This window comes from Pseudochaenichthys georgianus, chromosome 3 (genome assembly GCF_902827115.2).
Source record: "Pseudochaenichthys georgianus chromosome 3, fPseGeo1.2, whole genome shotgun sequence".
Lineage (NCBI taxonomy): Eukaryota > Metazoa > Chordata > Actinopteri > Perciformes > Channichthyidae > Pseudochaenichthys > Pseudochaenichthys georgianus.
In genome coordinates this window covers 27,323,932-27,348,859 of record NC_047505.1, presented here as the reverse complement: position 1 = coordinate 27,348,859, position 24,928 = coordinate 27,323,932, and the positions used below count along the sequence as shown (strand labels likewise).

Here is a 24,928-nt window from a genome sequence, read left to right as displayed (position 1 = left end):
ACTCATCTCACTGCAGGGTGATAGAAGGACACCCCATCTACTCACCCAGAGAAAATCAGGACATTCTGATGTTGAGTTTCAAAATAAAAGAAGCGGAGTTACAAGTCCCGCTGCCTCCTGATGCTGCCTGCAGCCATTTCATGAAGTGAAGGAGGTTTTCCTTCTATAAAACAGCTGCGGGCAGCAGATACCGTGAGAGTCCCGGACATGAATTCATAGATCAATCAATCAATCAATCAATCAATCAATCAATGTTTATTTATATAGCCCAATATCACAAATGTTACATTTGTCTCAGTGGTCTTCACAGTGTGTACAGAATATCAGTATGACAATACGACACCCTCTGTCCTTAGACCCTCACATCGTACAAGGAAAAACTTCCAAAGAAAACCCAGTTTAAAGGGAAAAATGGGAGAAACCTCAGGGAGAGCAACAGAGGAGGGATCCCTCTCCCAGGACAGACAGACGTGCAATAGATGCCGTGTGTAAATTGAAAAGATAATACATTTGCAACATAGGTAGTCCAAATGTTTGGAAATGCATGTGTGTATAATAGGAAGATGAATCCAAGAGGATATCCATCCAGGACCTATGATCCAGGACCACAGCCACGACTCAAGATCCAGCGCTCGCGATCCAGGACACAGGACCGCAGGATCATCCATGACTCCGGATCCCAGCGTATATAGACACCAAAAAGAAAGACATTTGGGGAAGCTGGGTTAATCGGAACATGAGTGTACACGGGTATAGACAGAGAGAAGGAAGAAGTAAGATGTCCCCCGACAAACTAAGCCTATATCAGCAAAACTAGGGGCTGAATCTAATCAGCCCTAACTATAAGCTTTATCAAAAAGGAAGGTCTTAAGCGCACTCTTAAAAACGGATAGGGTGTCTGCCGCCCGAACACAAACTGGAAGCTGATTCCACAAATGTGGAGCTTGATAAGAAAAGGCTCTGGCTCCCATTGTACTTTTAAAGATTCTAGGAACAACCAACAACCCTGCATTCTTGGAACGCAATGCCCTAGTAGGACAGTAGGGTATAATGAGTTCTTTAAGGTAAGATGGCGCCTGCCCATTAAGGGCTTTGTAGGCGAGAAGAAGAATTTTAAATTCTATCCTGTGTTCTATAGGGAGCCAGTGTAAGGCAGCCAGAACAGGAGTAATGTGGTCCCTTTTCCTAACTCTGGTTAGTACACGAGCCGCAGCATTTTGAATCAGCTGAAGCGACTTGATTGACTTCTTGGTACTCCCTGATAATAAAGAGTTACAATAATCCAGCCTAGAAGTAACAAATGCATGGACTAGTTTCTCTGCATCGTTTTGAGGCAAGATATGCCTGATTTTTACAATGTTACGTAGATGGAAGTAGGCGGTCCTTGAAATTGATTTTATGTGGGCGTTAAAGGATAAATCCTGATCAAATATAACACCAAGATTCCTTACAGTCTCACTGGAGGCCAAATTAATGCCATCCATAGTTAGTATGTCTTTAGATAATTTGTTTCGTAGATTCTTCGGGCCAAGTACAATAACTTCAGTTTTGGTCGTGTTTAACATCAAAAAGTTTAAGGTCATCCACGTTTTTAAGTCCTTAAGGCAGTCTTGAATTTTATTTAGATGATTAATTTCATCAGGCTTGATTGATAAATATAGTTGAGTATCATCCGCATAACAATGAAAGTTTACAGAATGATTCCTTATAATATTGCCTAACGGAAGCATATATAATGTGAACAAAATAGGTCCGAGCACTGAGCCCTGTGGCACTCCATGGCTAACTTTGGTTTGCGTGGAAGATTCATCGTTAACACGTACAAACTGAGAGCGTTCAGATAGATAGGACCTAAACCAGCCTAAAGCAGTTCCCTGTATGCCAACTAAGTGCTCTAGTCTTTGCAATAGGATATCATGGTCGATAGTATCAAATGCAGCACTGAGATCGAGCAAAACAAGAATAGAGACAAGTCCCTTGTCTGAGGCTATTAGAATGTCATTTGATTAAGGCAGACTGGTTTACTCTCCTGTTTTGCCAATCCGGTGCTTAAACAAAGGCAAGGCAAGGCAAGGCAAGTTTATTTATATAGCACCTTTCAGCACCAGGCAATTCAAGGTGCTTTACAAAAATGAAAGACATTCATACAAAGGCATTTAAAAACAGTAAAAGATAATAAAAGAAACATTAAAAGAAAAACAAAAAATGAAAGACATTAAGAAAATGGCATTTAAAATCAGCCATTAAAAAGAAAAGCTAATAAAATAAACATTAAAAGATAAAAGTTACAGTGCAGTTTAAGATATGAATAGTTCAATTATTTCGGTTCTTGATTTTTAATTTATTCACAGAAGCTCCCTTTGGAAATCCGAACATTTCCGTCCCGATTGTTAATATAGACTGATTGTTTTCACCACAATCGGACCCTCAGGAGGGTGTACTAGCCCCCTAATCTGCTTTGCGTTCCATAACAAAGTCTTTAAGTGTTACCTGAACACCCCGTGTTACCAAAACACTATTTTTCACCCGTCGGTGATGTGATACTTGTTCCTCAGTACAAATGACCCAAAAACTGATCGTAAACCCTGGCTACGATGGATATCCCAAATATCCTACTTTCGAGCAGTCCCTCTCATAAATGTCATGGAGTTTCAGACGGTTTTCACCATGTTATGCTCGCATGACATCCACAATCGGACCCTCAGGAGGGTGTACTAGCCCCCTACTCTGCTTTGCGTTCCATAACAAAGTCTTTAAGTGTTACCTGAACACCCCGTGTTACCAAAACACTATTTTTCACCCGTCGGTGCTGTGATACTTGTTCCTCAGTACAACTCACCTAAAAACTGATCGTAAACCCTGGCTACGATGGATATCCCAAATATCCTACTTTCGAGCAGTCCCTCTCATAAATGTCATGGAGAAATTAATTACGTTTAAATTAAAAACATTTAAAGAAAAAATACATGGATAAAAGTTACAGTGCAGTCTAAGATATGAATAGTTCAATTAAAAGCAGCGACAAAAAGAAAAGTCTTCAGCCTGGATTTAAAAGTAGTCAGAGTTGCAGCGGACCTGCAGGTTTCTGGGAGTTTGTTCCAGATATTTGGAGCATAATAACTGAACGCTGCTTTACCATGTTTAGTTCTGACTCTGGGGACAGAAAGCTGACCAGTCCCTGAAGACCTGAGAGATCTGGATGGTTCATAATTTAGCAGGAGGTCAGAAATGTAATTTGGGCCTAAACCATTCAGTGCTTTATAAACCAGCAGCAGTATTTTGAAATCTATTCTTTGACACACAGGAAGCCAGTGTAAAGACTTCAGAACAGGAGTGATGTGATCTACTTTCTTAGTGTTAGTGAGGACTCGAGCAGCGGCGTTCTGAATCAGCTGCAGCTTCCTAATAGATTTTTCAGTGAGACCTGTGAAGACACCATTGCAGTAGTCAAGTCTACTGAAGATAAAAGCATGGACAAGTTTTTCCAAATCCTGCTGTGACATTAGTCTTTTAATCCTAGATATATTCTTTAGGTGATAGTAGGCTGATTTAGTAACTGTTTTAATGTGACTGTTGAAACTCAGGTCAGAGTCCATGACTACACCTAGATTTCTGGCTTTATCTGTTGGTTTGAACATTGCAGACAGAAGCTCAGCGCTCACTTTTATACGTTCTGACTTTGCTCCAAAAACCATTACCTCAGTTTTATCTTTGTTTAATTGGAGAAAGTTCTGACACATCCAGTCATTGATTTGTTCAATGCACTTACTCAGTGTTTGAATTGGAGCATAGTCTCCTGGTGAAATTGTTACGTAGATTTGTGTGTCATCTGCATAGCTATGGTAACTTATTTTGTTGTTTTTCATTATCTGAGCCAGTGGTAGCATGTAGATGTTAAAGAGAAGAGGCCCCAAGATGGAGCCTTGAGGAACCCCACATGTCATATTTTTCAACTCAGGTGTGTATGTACCTATAGAAACAAAGTTGTTTCTGTCCTTTAGGTAGGATTCAAACCAATTTAGAACTGTTTCCGAAAGTCCCACCCAGTTTTCCAGTCGGTCTAGTAATATGCTGTGGTCCACAGTGTCAAACGCAGCACTGAGATCTAATAATACTAACACTGCAGTTCTGCCACTGTCTGTGTTTAAGTGGATGTCATTAAAGACCTTTACAAGAGCAGTCTCAGTGCTGTGGTTTGGACGAAAGCCTGACTGGAACACATCGAAACAGTTATTTAAATGCACGAAATTACTCAACTGTTGAAAAACAACTTTTTCAATGATCTTACCTAGAAATGGGAGGTTTGATATGGGCCTGTAATTGTTCATTACTGAAGCATCTAGATTATTCTTTTTTAAGAGCGGTTTAATGACTGCAGTTTTCAGGGCCTGTGGAAACATACATGAGTGAAGAGATTTGTTTACTATATGAAGTAGATCTGAGGCCATGCAAGGCAAAACATCTTTGAAAAATCCTGTTGGAATAATATCAAGGCAGCAGGAGGAGGATTTCAGAAGTTGTATAATGTCCTCTAGGTTTTTATCATTAATCTGATGGAATTGTGTCATGGTGCTTGAATTGTTATTAGGTGGACACAGAGACAAAACATTTGCTGTTCCTGATGCAGAGGCACTGACTGCTTGTCTGATTTTCTGAATTTTGTCAGTGAAAAAGGAGGCAAAATCATTGCACGCCCTGGTGGATAGAAATTCAGAGGGTACTGACACTGGGGGGTTAGTTAGTCTATCGACAGTAATGATGTCAGAGAAGAACGATTGTCGTGCGTTTTTCAATTCAAAATTATAAAGGCCAAGTCTCTCTTTATAGATTTCAAAGTGAACCTGGAGATTTGTTTTTCGCCACCTGCGTTCAGCTTTTCGACATTCTCTTTTTTCTGTTTTCACAGTCATGGTCTTTCTCCAAGGAGATATTTTCTTGCCAGACACTTTCTTTACCTTAGTTGGAGCAATGGCATCTATAACATTTTTAATTTTTGAATTAAAATGATCTACTAGCTCATTTACTGAGATGTTAGCAGGGGCAAGTGTGGAAGAAAAATTCTGAGTAAACATTTCCCTAGTATTTTCAGTTAAATATCGCTTTGTGGTTATCTCTTTTTGAACATTTTTGTGAACAGAAATAGAGCTCTCAAAGAAAACACAGGAATGGTCAGACAGTGCAACACCAGTCACCACAACCTTAGAGATATTCAGACCCTTTGAAATAATTAAGTCCAGAGTTTGCCCCTTATTGTGCGTGGGCTCCGTCACATGCTGAGTCAGTCCATAGCTATCAAGAACACAAAACAGTTATTTTGCCCCTCTGTCCTGGGGGTTGTCAACATGGATGTTAAAATCACCAACAATGACTAGACGGTCAAAGTCAATACACACTATAGACAGCAGTTCAGTAAAGTCATCAAAAAAGCTTGCACAGTATTTGGGTGGTCTATAGATATTTAGGAACAGAGCTCGAGAGGAGCATTTCAGCTGAAGGGCCACATATTCAAAATAATCAAAGTTTCCATACGATGTCTTCCTGCATTGAAGGGAATCATTGAACAGAATAGCAACTCCACCCCCTTTCTTATGCATTCTTTCCTGACTCATAAAACTAAAGTTGGGAGGGGTTGATTCGATAAGAACAGCTGCACTGTTATTTTGTTCAATCCAAGTTTCTGTTAAAAACATAAAATCGAGATTGTGCTCAGTGATAAAATCATTGATTAAAAATGTTTTTCCTGCCAAAGACCTGACATTTAATAAAGCTAGTTTAAGTTTGTTAAACACACTATCAGTCATGTTTTTTGTAACAAGCTGTGGCTGACATGGAATCAATGCTAAATTAGATAAACTGTCACGATCTGTCTTTATGGTGTTTTGTCTTGTCTATATCTGTTTTTGGTTTTCTGTCTGAGTTTTGTCTTGTTTAGATCTGTCTGTGGTTCCCTGTCGTTAGTTTCCCTGGTGTGTCTGATTACCCGATTGTGTTCACCTGTGGCCCCTGTGTTTTCTCCTCCCTCCTCACCTGTGTCTTGTTTGTGTGATTAGTCTTGTGTGTATTTAAGTTCTGGTTTTTCTGTCTGTCTTTGTCGGTTCGTCTTGTGTATTGGCTTGTCCACGGTGAGTGTTCTGTTCTGTCATTGTCCTTATCCTTATCCTTATAGCCTTGAAATAAAGGAATTTCACGTAAATCTGCATTTGGGTCCTACCTGCTTCACACATCGTAACATTACGAACCGACCACAAATGGACCCAGCAGATGATCCATGGGAGGTTGAATTGCAGCATTTAACCTTCTATCTGGCTTGCTGCTTCGATTGGTGGAAGGGAGCGTCCAGTGTTCGGCAGAAGAGGGCCGCTCTGGTAGAGGCGCTCCGGTTGGCAGCAGAGAAACCATGTTTTGTTGAGTTCTTACCTGACTGGATTTTGGACTTCCTTCAAGCATGTGATTCCCGGCCTGCTAGCCCTAGGCATGCTAGCTCCATGTCTCCCAATTCCCAATCTGGCACCATACGCCTTGGTGGGTTCCGCCTGAAGTCAACCCGTGCTTCTGCCCCACTTCCTGCTCCTGTCCAGGAGTCGTATTCCGGAACTCGTCTGGCTTATGGAGGTCCACGGAGTATTCAGGCGGCTGCTAAGAGGAGTCGTCGCAAGGCCAGGCTAGCAGCCCGAGCCCCAACAGCCATGGTTCCGGCTCCAGTGCCGGCCCCAGCAGCCATGATTTCAGCCCCAGTTCTGGCCCCTGCAGCCATGGTTCCAGCCTCAGTCCTGGCCCCAACAGCCATGGTTTCGACTCCAGCCCCTCGTCTCCGGCCGACGCCAGCTCCCCGTGTCCTGTCGGCGTACCGGCCGACTCCAGCACCTCGTCTCCTGCTGGCTCTCCAGCCGACGCCAGCTCCCCGAGTCCTGTCAGCATACCGGCCGACTCCAGCACCTCGTCTCCTGCTGGCTCTCCAGCCGACGCCAGCTCCCCGAGTCCAGTCAGCATACCGGCAGACTCCAGCCCCCCGTGTTCTGTTGGCGAACCAACTCTCTCAAGTCACCTCTCCAGTTCCCTCTCAAGCTACCCCTCAAGTCACCCCTCAAGTCCCCTCTCGAGTCCCCTCTCAAGTTCCTACCCAAGTCCCCTCTCCAGTTTCCTCTCAGGTCCCCTTTCGAGTCTCTTCTCGAGTCTACTCTCAAGTTCCCTCTCAAGTCTCCTCTCGAGTTCCCTCTCAGGTCTCTTCTCAAGACACTTCTCAAGTCCCATCTCGAGTCTCTTCTCAAGTCCCCTTACAGGTCCTCTCTCGAGTCCCCTCTCAAGTTCCCTCTCGAGTTCCCTCTCAAGTCTCCTCTCGAGTTCCCTCTCAGGTCCCCTCTCGAGTCTCGGTCCCCTCTCAAGTCTCCTCTCGAGTTCCCTCTCAGGTCCCCTCTCGAGTCTCTTCTCGAGTCTCTTCTCGAGTCTCTTCTCGAGTTCCCTCTCGAGTCCCCTCTCGAGTCTCCTCTCGAGTTCCCTCTCGAATCTCCTCTCGAGTTCCCTCTCAAGTCATCTCTCGAATTCCCTCTCAAGTCACTGCTCGAGTTCCCTCTCAAGTCTCCTCTCTAGTCTCCGCTCAAGTCACCTCTCGAGATCCCTCTCAAGTCACCTCTCAAGTCAACTGTCAAATTTCCTATCGAGTTCCCTCTCGAGCCCTCTCTCGAGTCCCAACTCCATGTCCTGAGCCGTTGGAGGTCCCGCAGACTGCTCTTCTGCTGGGGGTCCTGCCAACCCCATGTCCTGAGCCGTTGGAGGTCCCGCAGACTGCTCGTCTGCCGGGGGTCCTGCCAACTCCATGTCCTGTGCCGTTGGAGACCCCGCCGACTACTCTTCTGCCGGGGATCCTGCCTACCCTGTGTCCTGTGCCGTTGGAGGCCCCGCCGACTACTCTTCTGCTGGGGGTACTGCCAACCCTGTGTCCGGTGCCGTTGGAGGCCCCGCTGACTGCTCTTCTGCCGGGGGTCCTGCCATCCCTGTGTCCTGTGCCGTTGGAGGTCCCGCCGTCTACTCTCCTGCCGGGGGTCCTGCCAGTCCTGTGTCCTGTGCCGTTGGAGGCCCCGCCGACAACTCTCCTGCCGGGGGTCCTGCCAGTCCTGTGTCCTGTGCCTTTGGAGGCCCCGCCGACTACTCTCCTGCCGGGGGTCCTGCCAACCCTGTGTCCTGTCTCGTTGGAGGCCCCGCCGACTACTCTCCTGCCGGGGGCCCTGCCAACCCTGTGTCCTGTCTCGTTGGAGGCCCCGCCGTCAACTCTCCTGCCGGGGGTCCTGCCGGTCCTGTGTCCTGTGCCGTTGGAGGCCCCGCCGACTGCTTTCCTGTCGGGGGTCCTGCCAACCCTGTGTCCTGTTTCGTTGGAGGCCTCGACATTACATGTCTCGCCGGGGGTCCTGCCAACTCCTTGTCCTCTTCCGTGGGGAATCTTGCCGACAACTGTCCCACCGGCTCTGGTTACTGTCCGGTCAACACCGGCTCCTGCCCGGTCCCCTGAGAGCTGTGGTCTTCGCCCCTCCTCGAACTCTGCCTTGCCCCCGGGCCGTCCGTCCGAGAACCCCTTTTTGAACTCTGCCTTGCCCCCGGGCCGTCCGCCCGAATTCCCCTTTTTGAACTCTGCTGACGGTCAGTGGAGACTCCTCCATGTGTCTCATAGGGTGATAATTCTGCGCGATGTGTTGTTTCCAACAAACATTTAAAGTCTTCTTTCAGCACTTCTGACTCTTGTTTCACAACATCATTTGAAGAGTTTGGTTCCAAAACGCTATAAATCCATGTAGATTAATTTGAGTAAAAATTTATTTTCTTTACCAAGAAAAGTGAAAACCACTATTTTCTGTTTCAAACTTTCACATAGCATCTTGAGGTTATAATAACATTACAAATTAAAATCCAGAATTTGATTTTCAAAGATTTATTTTAAAAACTGATCAATTTTTTCCCAAAATGCAATAAATCCATGACGTTTTTTTCCCTCCAAAATGCAATAGATCCATTTTATTTTTCATATTGAAACTGTGCAAAAATACATAACAGTAAGTTGATACATATGAAAACCTCTGAACTTGGTCAATACTAAACTTATATATGGGCACTGGGTCAAAAATACATCAATCGCTCCCAAAATGTATTTAACGGGTCATCTTGTTAATGCTACACATTCATTACAACAATAAAACATTACATGTGAGGAAAATGTATCATGAACAACAATATCACATTAGACCACAGAAATTCCAAAATCACATTCATCTTTGCCATGTTACATTCATATTAGTGTTGTACGATTGTCTTGTGCATACTATACATCCATTGCATTCATATAACTATATCTGTGTAAAGAACTGTAAAGAAGATTGAAAACTGATTTGCACAAGTCTTGTGCATACTATAAATCCATTTAATTAATATAACTATATTTCTGTGTAAAACATTCAATAACTTATCATTCATAAAGAGTAGAATGGCCACTCTCAAAAGGCTGGCACAATGGGCAGCTACTCTTCATGACTGTCACAGTCAACCTCATTCATCTGTGACTGAGAGTGCATCATCATAGAAGGCACGCACATTGTCACTCACACCAATTTCAGAGAGCAAGTTCAGGACATCCTTCCTTTTTTCTTCTTTCACTGTGCTTTCTTTGGGAAGCTGACTTGGCTTGAAGTTTGCCCACTTCTTTCCTCTCTTCAACACTGAGTGGTAGCAGTATTCACTGCTATACACAGCCTTGAATCCTAGTTTCTCCTTCCTGAATTCCAGCATTCTTGCTTCACTTAGCTTAAATGACTTCTGTGACTTTACAAAAGCCTGTGTTTCTGTTTTGAAATCATAAGCCTCCCAGTCTTGACCATAGACGTGTACATTGCCATGACTGCGCAAAATCTGGTAGTATTCCTCTGGCATAAGAATGGTGTCCTTCTTTCGAACCTGTTGCTCAATCCTCCCAAACACACGATCCACGGGCAGAAAACTGTGCCCCCTTATAGGAAACACATACTCAGCACTGATTCTTGGAAAGCCCTCCTTCATAAAGGAAAACAGCATGGACAGCAGGTTAATATTTTTGTTCTGACCAAAACAAGAATCGCTGAACAATCGCAGCCTCTGAGCGTGGTGAAGAGCACCACTCAACTGTTGACGTAAACAGTGGTCCAGAGCTGAAGCAGTCATATTGCTACCTTTTCTATTCTCATGCTCCATCCATGTGTACAGATGAACATCATCCACAGCTTGCTTACTTCCCGTCCCATGGTGAATAACGACACCAAAGAGATACATGTAGAGCTGTCTGGAATAGTATGCCTGACCTATGGCGGTTTTAGGGAGTACCAAATTCTGCATCATGTCAAAGCAAAGGGTCACTGCATCATGATCTACCTGCCCCAGCAAATCATAGAACACCCGTGCTCGTCTCCTGTGTAGGATGTAGGATGCAGACTCACTGCGTTTCTCTTCTTCAGTCAAGCTGGGGTCCTTGACTCTCAGTTGAAACCTGGCATATGAAGAACAGGCATCTGTGGCAGGATGCCCGAATCCAAGGTTGAAGTGCTGTCGAAACACAGTGTAATACAGGGAGTAGTTGACTACATCATGGTTTTGTTGGTCGAATAGCTCGTGCATTCTTTTCACACTGAGGTCACAGGGTAGGTATTTCCGGCCAGGTGCTCCCCTTCTTCCATAATGGCTAGCCCTACATGTAAACGTTTTGATGTGATCCATCACATGCTGCTTCTTGGCATCATTTTCTGCCACCTTACGAGCACCACCCCTGAGTTCTAGTCTGGCTGTAGCGTTGAGTGCATAATACCGTGCCACTCGAGACACACGATCCTTGCCAATACCTGCAATGACAGAACAATTACATTTGGTTTGTATGTATGTAGGTGTGTTTGTAGTATGTATGTGTGTATGTATGTATTCATCTATCTATCTATCTATCTATTAATTAATTATGTCATCCATTGCTTCATTTATTAATTCACAGTATCCATTCACAATGACAGATGACATGGCCAAGAAGGGCATTTGTGATTAAGCAGTGCATCAGACAACTAAATAGCAGTTATTCATACATTTTAAATGCAAACCTATAGCCTGATAGTCCTATTTATGTAGCCTATGTATTGTGTGTGTAAGTACCTACTTAGGCTACTGCCTACTTTTCTACATTAATTAATCTTGCAGTAGGCATATTTATCAAATAACAATGGCAGATGACCAGCCAACTAGGCTAGGACATTTGTGCCCAAGCAATACATCAGACAGCTGTAGGCTAAGTGATACTAATTCCTTAAGTAGGCTACAACATGAAAACAAACGAAAAAATAGCAAGAAACTTAAACATTAAAGATTCAAAAGAAAAGCTTAATTGTGCCTTGTTCACTTCATGATATAACCTAGGCTATACATCAGGCTTTATTGAAAAGCCAATGATGTGCTTGTTGTGAATTAAGCTGTCATTATCTAGCCTGTGTAGCCTGTGTAGTCCAGCCTATCACATCAACATAATGATCCACACGTTTTAAGAGCAGGCAGTCCTGTATGAATAATATCATTCGTAAATCAAAATTAAACTCACCCAAAACGCTGCAAAAGGTGGCCTTGCAGACAGGAATTCTTGTGGGATGATCTTCGGTCAGCAAATGATATTCATTAGTGACCTCCCTATCCTTCTGCATATCAACGGCGTCGGCCACTGTCTCGGTTGTCTGTGTTATAATGGTATGGGTCACACGACAGCCTGTCTGGGGTGGCCGCCTACACATCTGAACGACCTGTAACATCTGGAAAAGTGAGTGTACCCCTCTTTGTATCAATGACACAGTCTAATGTCCCAAGAACATCCAGCCCCAGGATGCAATCTTCCAGGTTTGCGACCCACACACTGGGCAGCGAACAGATTTCTTTCCCACCCCCATAGTCACAATTGTCTCTCCCACCATCAGAGATCGTTCCCCGGCAACTGTCTGTAATTTCACTATGGTGGGGCAAATAGTTATTTTATTTCTCACCGTTTCAGGCTTCACCAGGGTTGCTGAAGAACCTGTGTCGACCAGCGCAAAGCAGTCTGTTCCCGCAATAGTCACTGGGGCATACCAGCAGTCCTCAACCCAGGTTCGGCCCAGCCTGATGATTCGTTCAGGCTGGCCGCCAGCCTCATGATTCGCTCAGGCGGGCCACCAGCCTCTTCTGTTGGTTGTAACACTTCTGTAAGACCCGGCCTCGTTTCCCTGGTTAGCGGTGCTGCGAGGGCAATCTCGAACCAGATGGCGAGGCTGTCCACACCCCCAGCAGATCCTCTGGCGGGGTCTCGGAGACTGCTCCTCTCTCAGCGTGGTGGCATGCACAAGCTGTGTCAATTTTTCCACCCAGGCCGGCTCTGCTGTATTCAGCTCAATACCACATGCGGCGCTCACCTTCGGTGTGTGGTCATCCGCACTCCATGAAGCAGTACATAGCATCTCTCTCTCTGTGGCTAGCTCCAAAGCCTCCTGTAGGGACTTGGGGTGGGCGAGCAAAGTCTGTGTACGCAGGTCGGCTGGTAGTAGGCCCTGGAGGAAGTAGTCCCGGGCTAACTCACTCTGGATAACAGGAAGCATGTGAGCATAGGTGCGGTGAACCAGCCCCTCAATGTCGTTGGCAAGCTCCCTCAGCGGCTCCCCAGGCCGACGCTGGCAACTACACAGTTCAGAGCGGAGCAGGCTAGCTGCAGAGCATAGTCCAAAGCGCCTCTTTAAAGCTCCCACCAAAGCATCAGTCACTCCTATCATCAGGGTTAAGTAGCAGCAGGCTGGTTAAAGCATCCCCAGTAGGGATGCTGCGATCGATCGGTCACCGATCGAGATCGGCCGATACTCACTCTACCGATCGAGATCGGCCGATACTCACTCTACCGATCGATCAGTGCTCTCTAAACATGCCGGTCGCGAGAGCCGATCGCATGACGTAAAATACATGATGACACTTTTCTCTGTGTGCGGTAGTGCTGGGGGGAAACGATTATTTCGAAAACGATTAATCGGGCGATTATTTGATCGATTAGTCGACTAATCTAACGATTATTTTTCTGTTGTTCAATTCATAAAAAACGTAATGTAAAAAATTTTTTTTTCACGATACTGTGTCTCAGGGGATCTTAATATTTAAGAACCTATTAATGTGTTATATCAGATTAACGGCATTAATCTCAGCTAATTGACGATACAAACCATGTTTACCAAAACACACGTCTCATAAGAAGCATCTAAATGACCCATGAGCGAAAAATGCTAACGGACATTGGCACAGAACTCAAGATAAAAGTACCCTTATTACTCATCGTAGCTGCACATACAAGATATCCGATTAAAGCGTCGACGCGGAAATATGTCGTCGACGATATTTTGAAGTCGACGCGTCGCTACAGCACTAGTGTGCGGCAAAACAAGCTCGCCAAAATGGCTTCACCGGTCTGGCAAATGTAGCGTCTCGCTACAGGAACACAGGGAGGCTTAGTTTGTCCTTTATCCGGGAGTATATTATACAGATCACAGGTTACTGTTGGCCATAACCACACCAAAACAATCCACTAACCCTGTCGTATTCTTCTCACTCTCCGTCACGTCTCCCGCTAGCACTCCCCAGGAACCTCCCTCTTCCAGACCCAACCAACCAGACAACGCTCTCCCACCCAAACCCACAGCTACAGGTCACAAGAACCGTCCATCAAAACAGTGGCACGTTCACTGACACTCTGTAAAATGCAAACAAACTCTGAACAACAAACACATCAAACATCAACATTATGTCCGTTACAATATATTACATTTTAATCTTTAATTAGTTTGATTAAATAATCTAAACAGTGTTTTTGGCATTGTGGTAAACATAATCTAGATTGCATCATGACATGTACTACAATGACACTGATTATTTTCCAGAGAAATGTTCTCAAATACCTGCTGTATACTATTTGATACATACATTTTCAACACGATTTTCTATGAAATAAGCTACAAAATATAAACTGATTATAAGTTGCTTCAATACAGTAAATATTCATAGTGAAATATCAGTAACAATATAAAAGTATTTTGTACCGTAATTTATTCAATATTGGCAAAGATGTCGCTTCCAAAAGCGTCTGAACCGTTACATGACGGTAGCCATTTTGGATTTGGTCATTAAAAGCGCTCTACAGCTTGCAGTGCCCGGATAATCGACCAGAGGGCAGAAGACATGTATCACATTGCATACAACAGGTCTTTTAGGAACGTAGGCTACTAGTCATTTGGATGACGTAGAGGTCTCAGAAACTCATGTATCAAATATGATACCCTTGGCGTTATAGGGTGAAATTCAACATGAAAATAAAATGTGTTTTTATTTTGATGCAACTGAGAAAACAAAAGGGTGGTTTTTGTTGTGAAGAAGTCACAGGAAATGCAATGTGGCCTGCACATTTGTTAGCGCAAAATAGGTAATTTGAAAGTCCTCCACTAAGTGGCATAAGACACAAGGTTTTCATTCACCTGAAATATACTTATTGTGATTCAGCAGTTCACAGAGTATGGGCAACCCATACAAAAAGAAAAGACAAAGATAAGGCACTGAATTTGATGCTCTTATAATATTTTCCATCTTTCCTGTATTACCCACATCTTACAGGCCTTTTCCACACAACTCTCTGACATTTTACAGAAGGAACTATACATGAATAAATACTATAATTATTGATAAATGAAATGGGATCACTAACACATTTCTTTTTATCACAATATGACAACATGACTGCTGTGAAAAAGTCTGTTCCCCATGTGTTCAAACAAACAGGGACCCATCACGTGTGGGTAGTTGGGAGAGATGATAAATGGGGCGGACACCACTTCATTAAAGTCACTGCATTTTATACAGGATTATTATATAATCTTATAGGAAAATAGGTGATGGTGAGGAAGAGCGTGTTGTGAAAATCACAAGTGGGTAACATTAGTTAAAGTTATTAAACAAAAGTTACTTTTACACTTAAAAGTTAACTGTTAATTGTGAATCCTCAAAATCTTTCAAATATTAAAACATTTCACGTTAAAAATTAATGATCTGATAAATATAGTTGTCAAGCTTACTTGCATTATGACTTGACTTAAATATGTCACATAGCATAGAATAGGGAGGGATGAAACCCTCTTTTAATGGTCACACATGCAGAGCACATAGCACACACAGTGAAATTTGGCCTCTGCATTTAACCCATACTATAGTACCAGGAGTCTAGTACTAGGAGCAGTGGGCAGCTATTGTACAGCGCCCGGGGAGCAATGGGAGTGAGGGGGGTGTCTGGTGCCTTGCTCAAGGGCACCACGGCTGGGCATGAGGTGAACTGGGACCTCTCCAAGCAGTCCACACTCCATATTTTAGGTCTCGTCGGGGACTTGAACCGGCGACCCTACAGTTCCCAGTCCAAGCCCCTATACTGACTGAGCCACTGCCGCACCAGTATAGGCCTACTTTTATCAATATGATATATTCATTTTTGACTAAATACAGTAAGGGTATGTGTGTAAAACATGGACAGAATTGTTGTTTAAAACATTAGAACATATATTTACATTATCAACAGAATGTGAAGATGTTACAGTGATTAGTTATGTTAAAGATTGAATGTATTGAATTGCTAGATACTGAAATTAGCATGCTAACCAACAACTGTAGCGGGGGTCTGACCCTGGGTAACTGACCCGACTTTTTTAGATATAGGCCTACAACTGACTGTATATCTAGATTGCATGGACCCAGTAGTAGAGGTGAAATGCTGCCCCCCATTTCTTTATCAAATATGGATAGGCAAAAACAATTGACTCGATAGCATGTCTGTATGTAAGGGAGGAAACTTATGCAAAATGTAGGCTACACCACCCCAAATTGATCATGTTGTTGATAGTGCTACAGGTGCGCTGCGAATAAAATTAGACACTGTTGTTCCTTTGAAAAAGAAGAAAATAAAACAACATAGATTAGCTCCATGACATAATGCTGAAACCCGCAAAATAAAGCAAAAGTCGAGACAACTTGAAAGGATATGGCGTTCCACTAAACTTGAAGAATCTCATTTAACTTGGCATATTACTCTCAATGTATATAAGAAAGCACTGCGTAAAGCGAGAGCAGCCTACTACTCTTCATTAATAGATGAGAATAAGAATAATGCAAGATTTCTTTTCAGCACTGTAGCCAGGCTGACAGAGAGCCATCGCTCGATTGAGCCTTCTATTCCCATAGTACTCAGTAGTAATGATTTGATGTGCTTTTTTAATTATAAAATTGTTACTCTTAGATCAAAATTAATGACCTCTTGCCTTTGACCAGTATAGTGTTATCAACAGCTCCCGGAAACATAAGTTCTAATATTACACTAGATAGTAAATTAGAATGCTTTTCAGCCATAAACCTTGAACAATTGAATTAAATTATTCTTTCTTCCAAACCATCAACGTGTATCTCAGACCCAATTCCAACTAAGCTGTTCAAGGAAGTTTTTCCATTAATTAACACTTCTTTATTAAATATTATGAATATGTCTTTATTATCAGGCTATGTTCCACAATCATTTAAAGTAGCAGTGGTAAAACCTCTTCTTAAAAAGCACAACCTCGATCCAGAGGTTTTAGCCAACTATAGACCTATTTCTAATCTTCCGTTCCTCTAAAGAAATACTGAGAAAGCAGTTACAAAACAGTTTGGCTTTAGAACACATCATAGCACAGAGACAGCTCTGGTTAAAGTCACAAATGACATTCTAATAGCCTCAGACAAGGGACTTGTCTCTATTCTTGTTTTGCTCGATCTCAGTTCTGCATTTGATACTATCGACCATGACATCTTATTGCAAAGACTAGCACTTAGTTGGCATAAAGGGAACTGCTTTAGGCTGGTTTAGGTTCTATCTATCTGAACGCTCTCAGTTTGTGTGTGTCAACGACGAATCTTCCATGCAAACCAAAGTTAGCCATGGAGTGCCACAGGGCTCAGTGCTCGGACCTATTTTGTTCACATTATATATGCTTCCGTTAGGCAATATTATAAGGAATCACTCTTTACATTTTCATTGCTATGCGGATGATACTCAACTATATTTATCTGATGAAACCAATCATCTAAATACAATTCAAGACGGCCTCAATGACTTAAAAACGTGGATGACCTTACATTTTTTTATGTTAAACACGGCCAAACAAGTTATTGTACTCGTCCCAAAGACTCTACGAAACAAACTATCTAAAGATATACTAACTATGGATGGCATTCATTTGGCCTCCAGTGAGACTATAAGGAATCTTGGTGTTATATTTGATCAGGATGTATCCTTTAACACCCACATAAAATCAATTTCAAGGACCGCCTACTTCCATCTATGCAACATTGCCAAAAGTAGGCATATCTTGCCTCAAAACGATGCAGAAAAACTAGTCCATGCATTTGTTACTTCAAGGCTGGATTATTGTAACTCTTTATTATCAGGGTGTACCAAGAAGTCAGTCAAGTCGCTTCAGCTGATTCAAAATGCTGCAGCACGCGTACTAAGCAGAGTTCGGAAAAGGGACCACATTACTCCTGTTCTGGCTGCCTTACACTGGCTCCCTATAGAACACAGGATATAATTTAAAATGCTTCTTCTCGCCTACTGTCCTACTAGGGCATTGCATTCCAAGGACGTCTGTCCGTCCTGGGAGAGGGATCCCTCCTCTGTTGCTCTTCCTGAGGTTTCTCCCATTTCAACTGTGGAGTTTCTTTGGAAGTTCTTCCTTGTACGATGTGAGGGTCTAAGGACAGAGGGTGTTGTATTGTCATACTGATATTCTGTACAAAGTGTGAAGTCCACTGAGACAAATGTAACATTTGTGAAATTGGGCTATATATATATTTTTTATTTAGCCTTTATTTATACAGGTGTAAAATCTCCTTGAGACACAAGGTATCATTTGCAAGAGTAGTAGAGAGAGAGTAGAGAGTTCAGCGGTAACACTACCACACAAAGTTACAGACAGACAGGACACTAAACACAGAGGCAACACTAAAATACAACATCGTACAAAAATCCATTGAAATCCATATACAGTAGTAAGATATAGCAGGTGCAAACACCCACAGATGATTTCTCCAGCTTTTTTATAATTAGTTTAAAATCCGTGATGGGTATCAAACTGGTCAGCTTAAGTTCCTGCTGAAGTGTGTTCCAGGTCGAGGGGACAGAGTATGATATGGCTTTTTTCCCAAGCACCGTGCGTATTGAGAGGACGGACAGAGTGAAGTAATTTTGAGATCGTAGTTACATCACTACAGTATATAAATAAACATTGATTGATTGAATTGCACTTTTAATATGTCCTATAGTCTGAGCTAAAAGCCTGATTTGTACGCATTCTGATCATTTTGAACCTCACAGAGACAACTACTGCCAAAATCATCACCCCAAAGCCGACAAAGCCAAGAGCCAGGGGAACATGAGAACGGGAATCTGTGGGGAGATAACAGTGGAAACATATTTTTGTTAAACAGTCATTTAAAATGATTATAATGGTCGTAGACAGTCACTTGAATGAAAGCTAACTCTAACTAACATTACTGATTTTATATTTTGACTCAGCCCACTCAAAAAGTACAACTATGAGTTTATGTAAAATTTGAGTGAAGGATATGAACATGAATTATATCTATCCGTCCTTCTTACATACGTTTTTGGGACAAGCTGATGGTGACGAATGTTGAGCGTCCAGTAACAGTTTGCAGTTTACAGGTGTAATTTTTTAATAGATCCTCATCTGACACCTTTTTGAAAACTAGAGATGCCGTCATTTTTATCTGGTCAGCATTTATTTCTCTGGAAAAGAAAGGTAAAGTACAGGTGTTAGTTATGATACATGTGTGTGAATATCTGGCTACGTGCTGTAAAACATTTGAACTTGCCGGTGTATTTATGTGAAACATTTACTTTGTGTAATTGTAGAAAACGGGAAAGCTGCTGTTAGTTTCCACAAATGAATCAGTGCTAAACCAGAACACCTCATCAAAGTCCGAATACATGAGAGCTTTACAATCAATCACCTTTGGAGAGCCTAGAAAAAAACAGAATTTACACAGTTCCATAATTAGTTCATTTAGTAAGAGAGTAAATGTGTGCGTTCATCCATGTGTGTGTATCCACGCTTCAAGATTTATGCTCACCCAAATGTACATGAATCACACCACTTTGTGGCGATATGATCACTGGATCTTTTTTAGGTTTTTCTGTGTGAAGAAAGGGTGGAAACATTTTACATCTGTTTTCTTCAAAATACAAAAGTAAACATATGGTGTAAGTGTTTTTCTTACCCTTTGGTTGGATATCAAGCACCACTGTAAAGGTCATGTTATATATTTGTCCACAATACAGGTAAGATCTGGTACAGGTGTAGACACCATGGTCCTTCTCTTCAACACTTAAGAAGTAATTGGCTTTTGGCGTTGACTCGCCTTCCTACAAGAAAAATGTAATTTTAAGCATACAATGAATATAAACAGCCTTAAATATAAAAAAAGCACATTCAAATTCTACTTGAGCCACATAACAGCCATATAAGCCTTCACCAACTATTACAGTTAATTTGGATTTTATATTCAAATGTTATCACTTCATTATTTTATTGTTTCATTCCAAAATTAGCTCTTGGAGTATGGAAAGTGTTTTGTGATGTCAGAGAACTTGAGGATGAACCATCAAAATCTTATCAGTTCATCCTTGAGTCAATATATCCAATGCCTTCCTGAGATATGGCGTGATAATGTAAAAACAAATAATGTATAATGCAAAATATAGCTTTTAATTTCCCAATAAAATCAAGAATATCTTGAGTCGACTTACCTTGTACCATATAACGCCATTGCTGGTAATGTTTGGGGTGGTTGCAGCTGGTGTGTTCACATCAGGACAATACAATGTGCAGGCCTCTTGTGAGTGACATACCATAGGGTAATGGCTTCTGTGCTCGCACCCTTTGGACTGTTTTGTACATACTCTCAGTCTGAACCCAAGGTGGGTGCTGGTATTGCTGTCATGTCAAAAATATTAATGAAAATATTTCACATTTAGGTTTTAAACATCTTGCACAGGTTCTTAAAATAAGATAGAGACAGCTTCAAGGAACAGATTATAAGACAGACATTCATGGTCCCCGTAAAGTCTGGACTGGTCCATGACTTGGATGGATTTGGGTGAAAAGACTTGTCCGCCAAGGAGGTTATAAAAACCTGTTTACATGTCTGAACTATTTATGTCAACTTCAAATCCTTGCTTAATGTCAGATTCTGATCCAAAACAAATTAACGGTGGTAAATGGGGGAATATGATTGATTGTAAAAGAGGAATACTCTTTATCATTTTGTTTTGACTTTACCCCAGAGAGCATGAGTAATTCCCCTGATGGTTTGCAGTGGCGTTGAGAATCACCAGGCTCCTCCCATGAACCAGCAGGTCCCTGTGCCTCTGCTCAGCTGACGACATGTTGGGGGTCTGATCCATTTTCTGGCTGGGGGGACTGGTCCAGATCAGCTCAGCATCACAGTGATTATCCTCTCCATTCAGGGGGCAGTACAGCGCCACCATCTCACCAGCCTTCACATAAATCACTCTGGGGCTCCGGGGACACACACCTGCAAATGAGTGTCACACATTTTTTGTTAATTGTACTTCCATTACCTATATATTAATGTGTTTATGGGCCTTAAAAATCAACTAAAAGATTGAAAAGTAATATTTTATGCTCAAAGGGTATGGGAAATTAGTTTTCTAATAAAACAAAATCAGTAAATGGACTGCTGTCAACCAATCAGAGCATAGCTTCAACTCTGAATTAAAAGGATGTTATTAAAGGAATAGTTATACATTTGCAAAGTATGTTATTACCTGCCATGATTAAGATGATAGACACCACTCTTATGTCTAAAGAATATGAAACTCCAGCCAAATTCTTCTTATATTAATGCAAAGTGAAAATAATAATAACCAACCCTGGAATCTTGTTCTCACCCAGAAGTAACCACACCCAGGAAATAAATAGTCTTGCACATGACTTCTTGTAAAACCAGAAATTATATGTATCTTTACACCTTGGTTTTTGCGTAGATTTAAAAATGTGATTTTTAAATTAAAAAAGGTTCATATTTATCGTAAAGACATGAAACTGATCTCATCTAACCCTTGGCAACAAAGAGAACAAGAGCACTTCCCAATGTATTTTAAATTTAGTTTTGATAACATCTAGATTATTTGAAAAACCATATACGAAATTTCAGCGACACTCACATTAATAATAGAAGTCCATATCTTACAGGTTATAGTGTATGTTCCACTTTTTGTGAAACAAAACCGTGTCCCTCCCTTGAGTCATTTATTTTATAGAGGCCTGATGAAAGTATATTGAAAGGCCAAGAGATTAACAATTAGTAGCAAACATATGTCAAGCCACGTTCACTGAATAGTCTGGATATAGTACTTGTGGGTGTTTTTTTACATGACCTATTACCACATAGTAGTTTGACAGTCAGTTGATCATCACATTTTCTATGTCACACATGTCCTATGACTATGATGATGACCTTGGATAATCTTTGGAAATTCTAAATCAGTTCCTTAAATAGTTTTAATGTGGGTTATTTACAGCCTTGTTTCCATCATGTTTCCATGGCACAGGTCATCTTATTATAATGTTCCCCTTACAGAGAGAGGCTACTCATACCATTAAAAACAGAGTGCCTAAATTAAATATTTAGATTAGATTAAATCAACTTTTTAAGAACTTTTTAATAGCAAATAGAATTAAATTAAGTAATTGTGTTGACTACAGCAAGAAATTAATAATTGTCAACCTGTGTAAATGAAATGAATGACTTTCTAGATTATGGATTGAAGACCCTGGTGAAAACAACATTGTAAAGATCTTTATTTTAAGTAAAAACTTGAAGAGATAACAGCAGTAGTTTTAAGTCAAGATAACGTACTCATTACAAATTGTTGTTGTCAGTGATACTGATGCAACAATGTGTAAGTACAGGGGCGGTTCTAGGGGGGGAACAGGGGCCAGTGCCCCGTAACACTGAACAGGGACCCCCCCTGTGGCCCCCCTCCAACAAAAAAAAGAGTTACAATATTATACTGTTTATGTTTTTTTAATTAAATTGTCACTTAAAGTTACTAAAACAAATACTCTAAATGAAAAAATGAATGAAACAAAGGACTGTTACTTAAATGTATACTGAAACAAATACTTTTACAAAAACAAATAACAATTACTGTATTTTATGTTTATTTTACCCAATTACTTTACTGCATACTGTCTTTGTCTTTGTGAGCCGCTTTTATTGTGCCCCTCTCATGAATTAACTGGCCCCAGCCTGGCCCCCCCCCCCAGTAAAATTGGTCTAGAACCGCCACTGTGTGAGTACCATTGTAAAGTCGACGTTTGTCAAGGTGGTGCTATAATTTAGAATACTTAATATTAGTTTAGTTTAGCACTTGATGATGATGAATAGAAAAAAATTATTATTGCTAATAATAAATCTAATATGTTTTGGGTGACATTTTGGATAATTTGGTTTTATTTATTATACGTGTTTTTATGTACAATCTTAATCTACAAAAGTAACCTGTCACTATTATGTCAATTAAATGAAATGAATTAAACAGCACATTACCTGAAATGCTATAGATTGCACTTTAAAGGTGGGGTAGGTAAATTTGAGAAACCGGCTCGAGATCGCTAGATTTTGAAAATACACAACCGGAGAAAATCTGCCACTTCCTTATAGAGCCCCTCCTCCAACACACACGAACGCGCACATGACCAATGAGGGCACAAGATCAGTTTGTGCCCCGATGGAAGGCTTTTTACAGTATTACGGCTTCTACAGATGAATTTTTTTTATGGATTTGTTGTCAAAGCACTTAAGATATTCATTGCTATCGGGATGTTAAGAGCATTCCATGGAATATAACAAAAAGTGTATCTCGAGCCGGTTTCTGAAACTTACCTACCCCACCTTTAAGGTAAAGTACAATACAATATAAATGGGGATTAGGTTTATCACACGTTCATTACTGGAGTTAATATTTATATCACTGCTCATTTAACACAAAATGAAAATCAGATGATGGATCTCCATCTTTGAAAGTTAAATATTTAAAACCATAGGATTCGACTAACATGTTTACACTTTATTCAACAACCTGCCTAAAATGACATCTATAGCTTTGATTTTCATACCTGTCAAAGACGAAAGGAGGAGAGTCAGAAGTAATTTCGCAGTCATGATGATAAAGCCACACATCAAGGATCAGGAGAATCTCTGTTTGCTTCAAAGCAACTCTGTTGATGACTGAAAACTGAAACAGAAAGTGAAGGTTTACAAAACCTGTTCGTTGTTCAGCCAAGTGCAACAGAACAGCACCCTCCCCTTTTTCTCCTTAGCCTACATAACTCTAGTCTTGGAAGACAGTACAAAAAAGAAAAGCAGACATATACTTTGAGAAATCTAAATATGTCTTCGGTAATAATTATGTGTTAAGCCTCGCGTACAAGTAAGTCAGCAAAATCTTGATGTTTCCATCTCACTATTTCGTGTGTTTACAGATGTGTTAGATCAGGGGTGCCCACACTTTTTTGGCTGGTGAGCTACTTTTGAAATGACCAGCTCACCGAGGTCTACCAACCAAAAATAAAATCCCAAATTGCAGGGGTTGCTGAATAACACGTTTTTTTATACATGGGATAACTACAATAGGGCTGCAACAAACGACTAATTTGATAATCGATTAATGAAACGATTAATCGACTATTCGGACTATTACTGTATGCCTTGCACAATTTCTCAAACGCTCTTATTTAGCCATCAACTTTTAGATTTAGCTTGAGGTTGTTTTAGGCATGTGGAAACTAGTAATGAAGACAAAGATGAATACTTGATTCAAAAATACATATATTATTAAATTAACAAATTGTGAACAAAATTGACATTGCTTTTTATTTAAATTAAATAATATTTCACATCAAAAGAAACAACAATGTTTTAACAAATCATATTAAATAATCTGATGACAGAACTGTAAACAGAATAGCTGAAACTTTAACAAAATAAAGAGTAACTCAGTTGCCTCTAATCATTAACCCATGTTTGTATAATTGAGTTAACTCCGTGTGTTGCTGCTAGCATACATAACACCTGACGTGGAAACGTTACTCGTGGTAGTGGATGGGGCTACAGAGGTACTAGAAAGACAGTCGAACCCGGTGCATTTCTCCGTCTGAATGTGGTGCACTTTTGCTAAATGTTTAGACAAATTGCTCGTGTTACCGCCGTCACATGCTAAACACTCTTGACAACGAGCATTGTCCACCTCAAAACGGGTAACATTTAACCACACCTTGGAGCGCTTCTCTCCGCCATCTCCTCCGTGTGTTGCTGCATGTAGCAGCTGCGTGTGTAAACTGCCCCGCCCCCCTCGCACACGGGGGAGAGAGATCTAGTCTGGATCGGAAAGATCGAAAATACACCGACCATAGACGCATTTTTTTGTCTTTTTGCATGTTAGAAACGAGTTGGCGACACGAAGACTGCGAGATAATGTTTGTGTAGCAATAATACATGACCTTTCTCTTTCTCAACTCGCTACTCGGAGGGAAGTCGCTGTCATATGCCTTGTGAACATTCCGATAATGCCTCTCCTCACGTTACCTTTCTTTGGCAAAGTGACGCTTGCTTTACAAATAAGGCAAATAACCTTTGAATGTGACATCACAACAAAATATTCTTCCTCCCATTCTGGGTGGAAGTGGTATGTTTTTAGCTTTTTGCTCGGTCCCGCACTCATTTTGTTGTTTGTCTCTTTAATTTAATTTGAGTTTTCCCGGCA

General features: G+C 41.4%; 1 pseudogene; it reads right to left on the bottom strand.

Annotated features, from left to right (window-relative positions):
- Positions 1–24,928, bottom strand: part of LOC117442328 (interleukin-18 receptor accessory protein-like) — a 61,591-nt pseudogene that overhangs the window by 24,851 nt on the left and 11,812 nt on the right.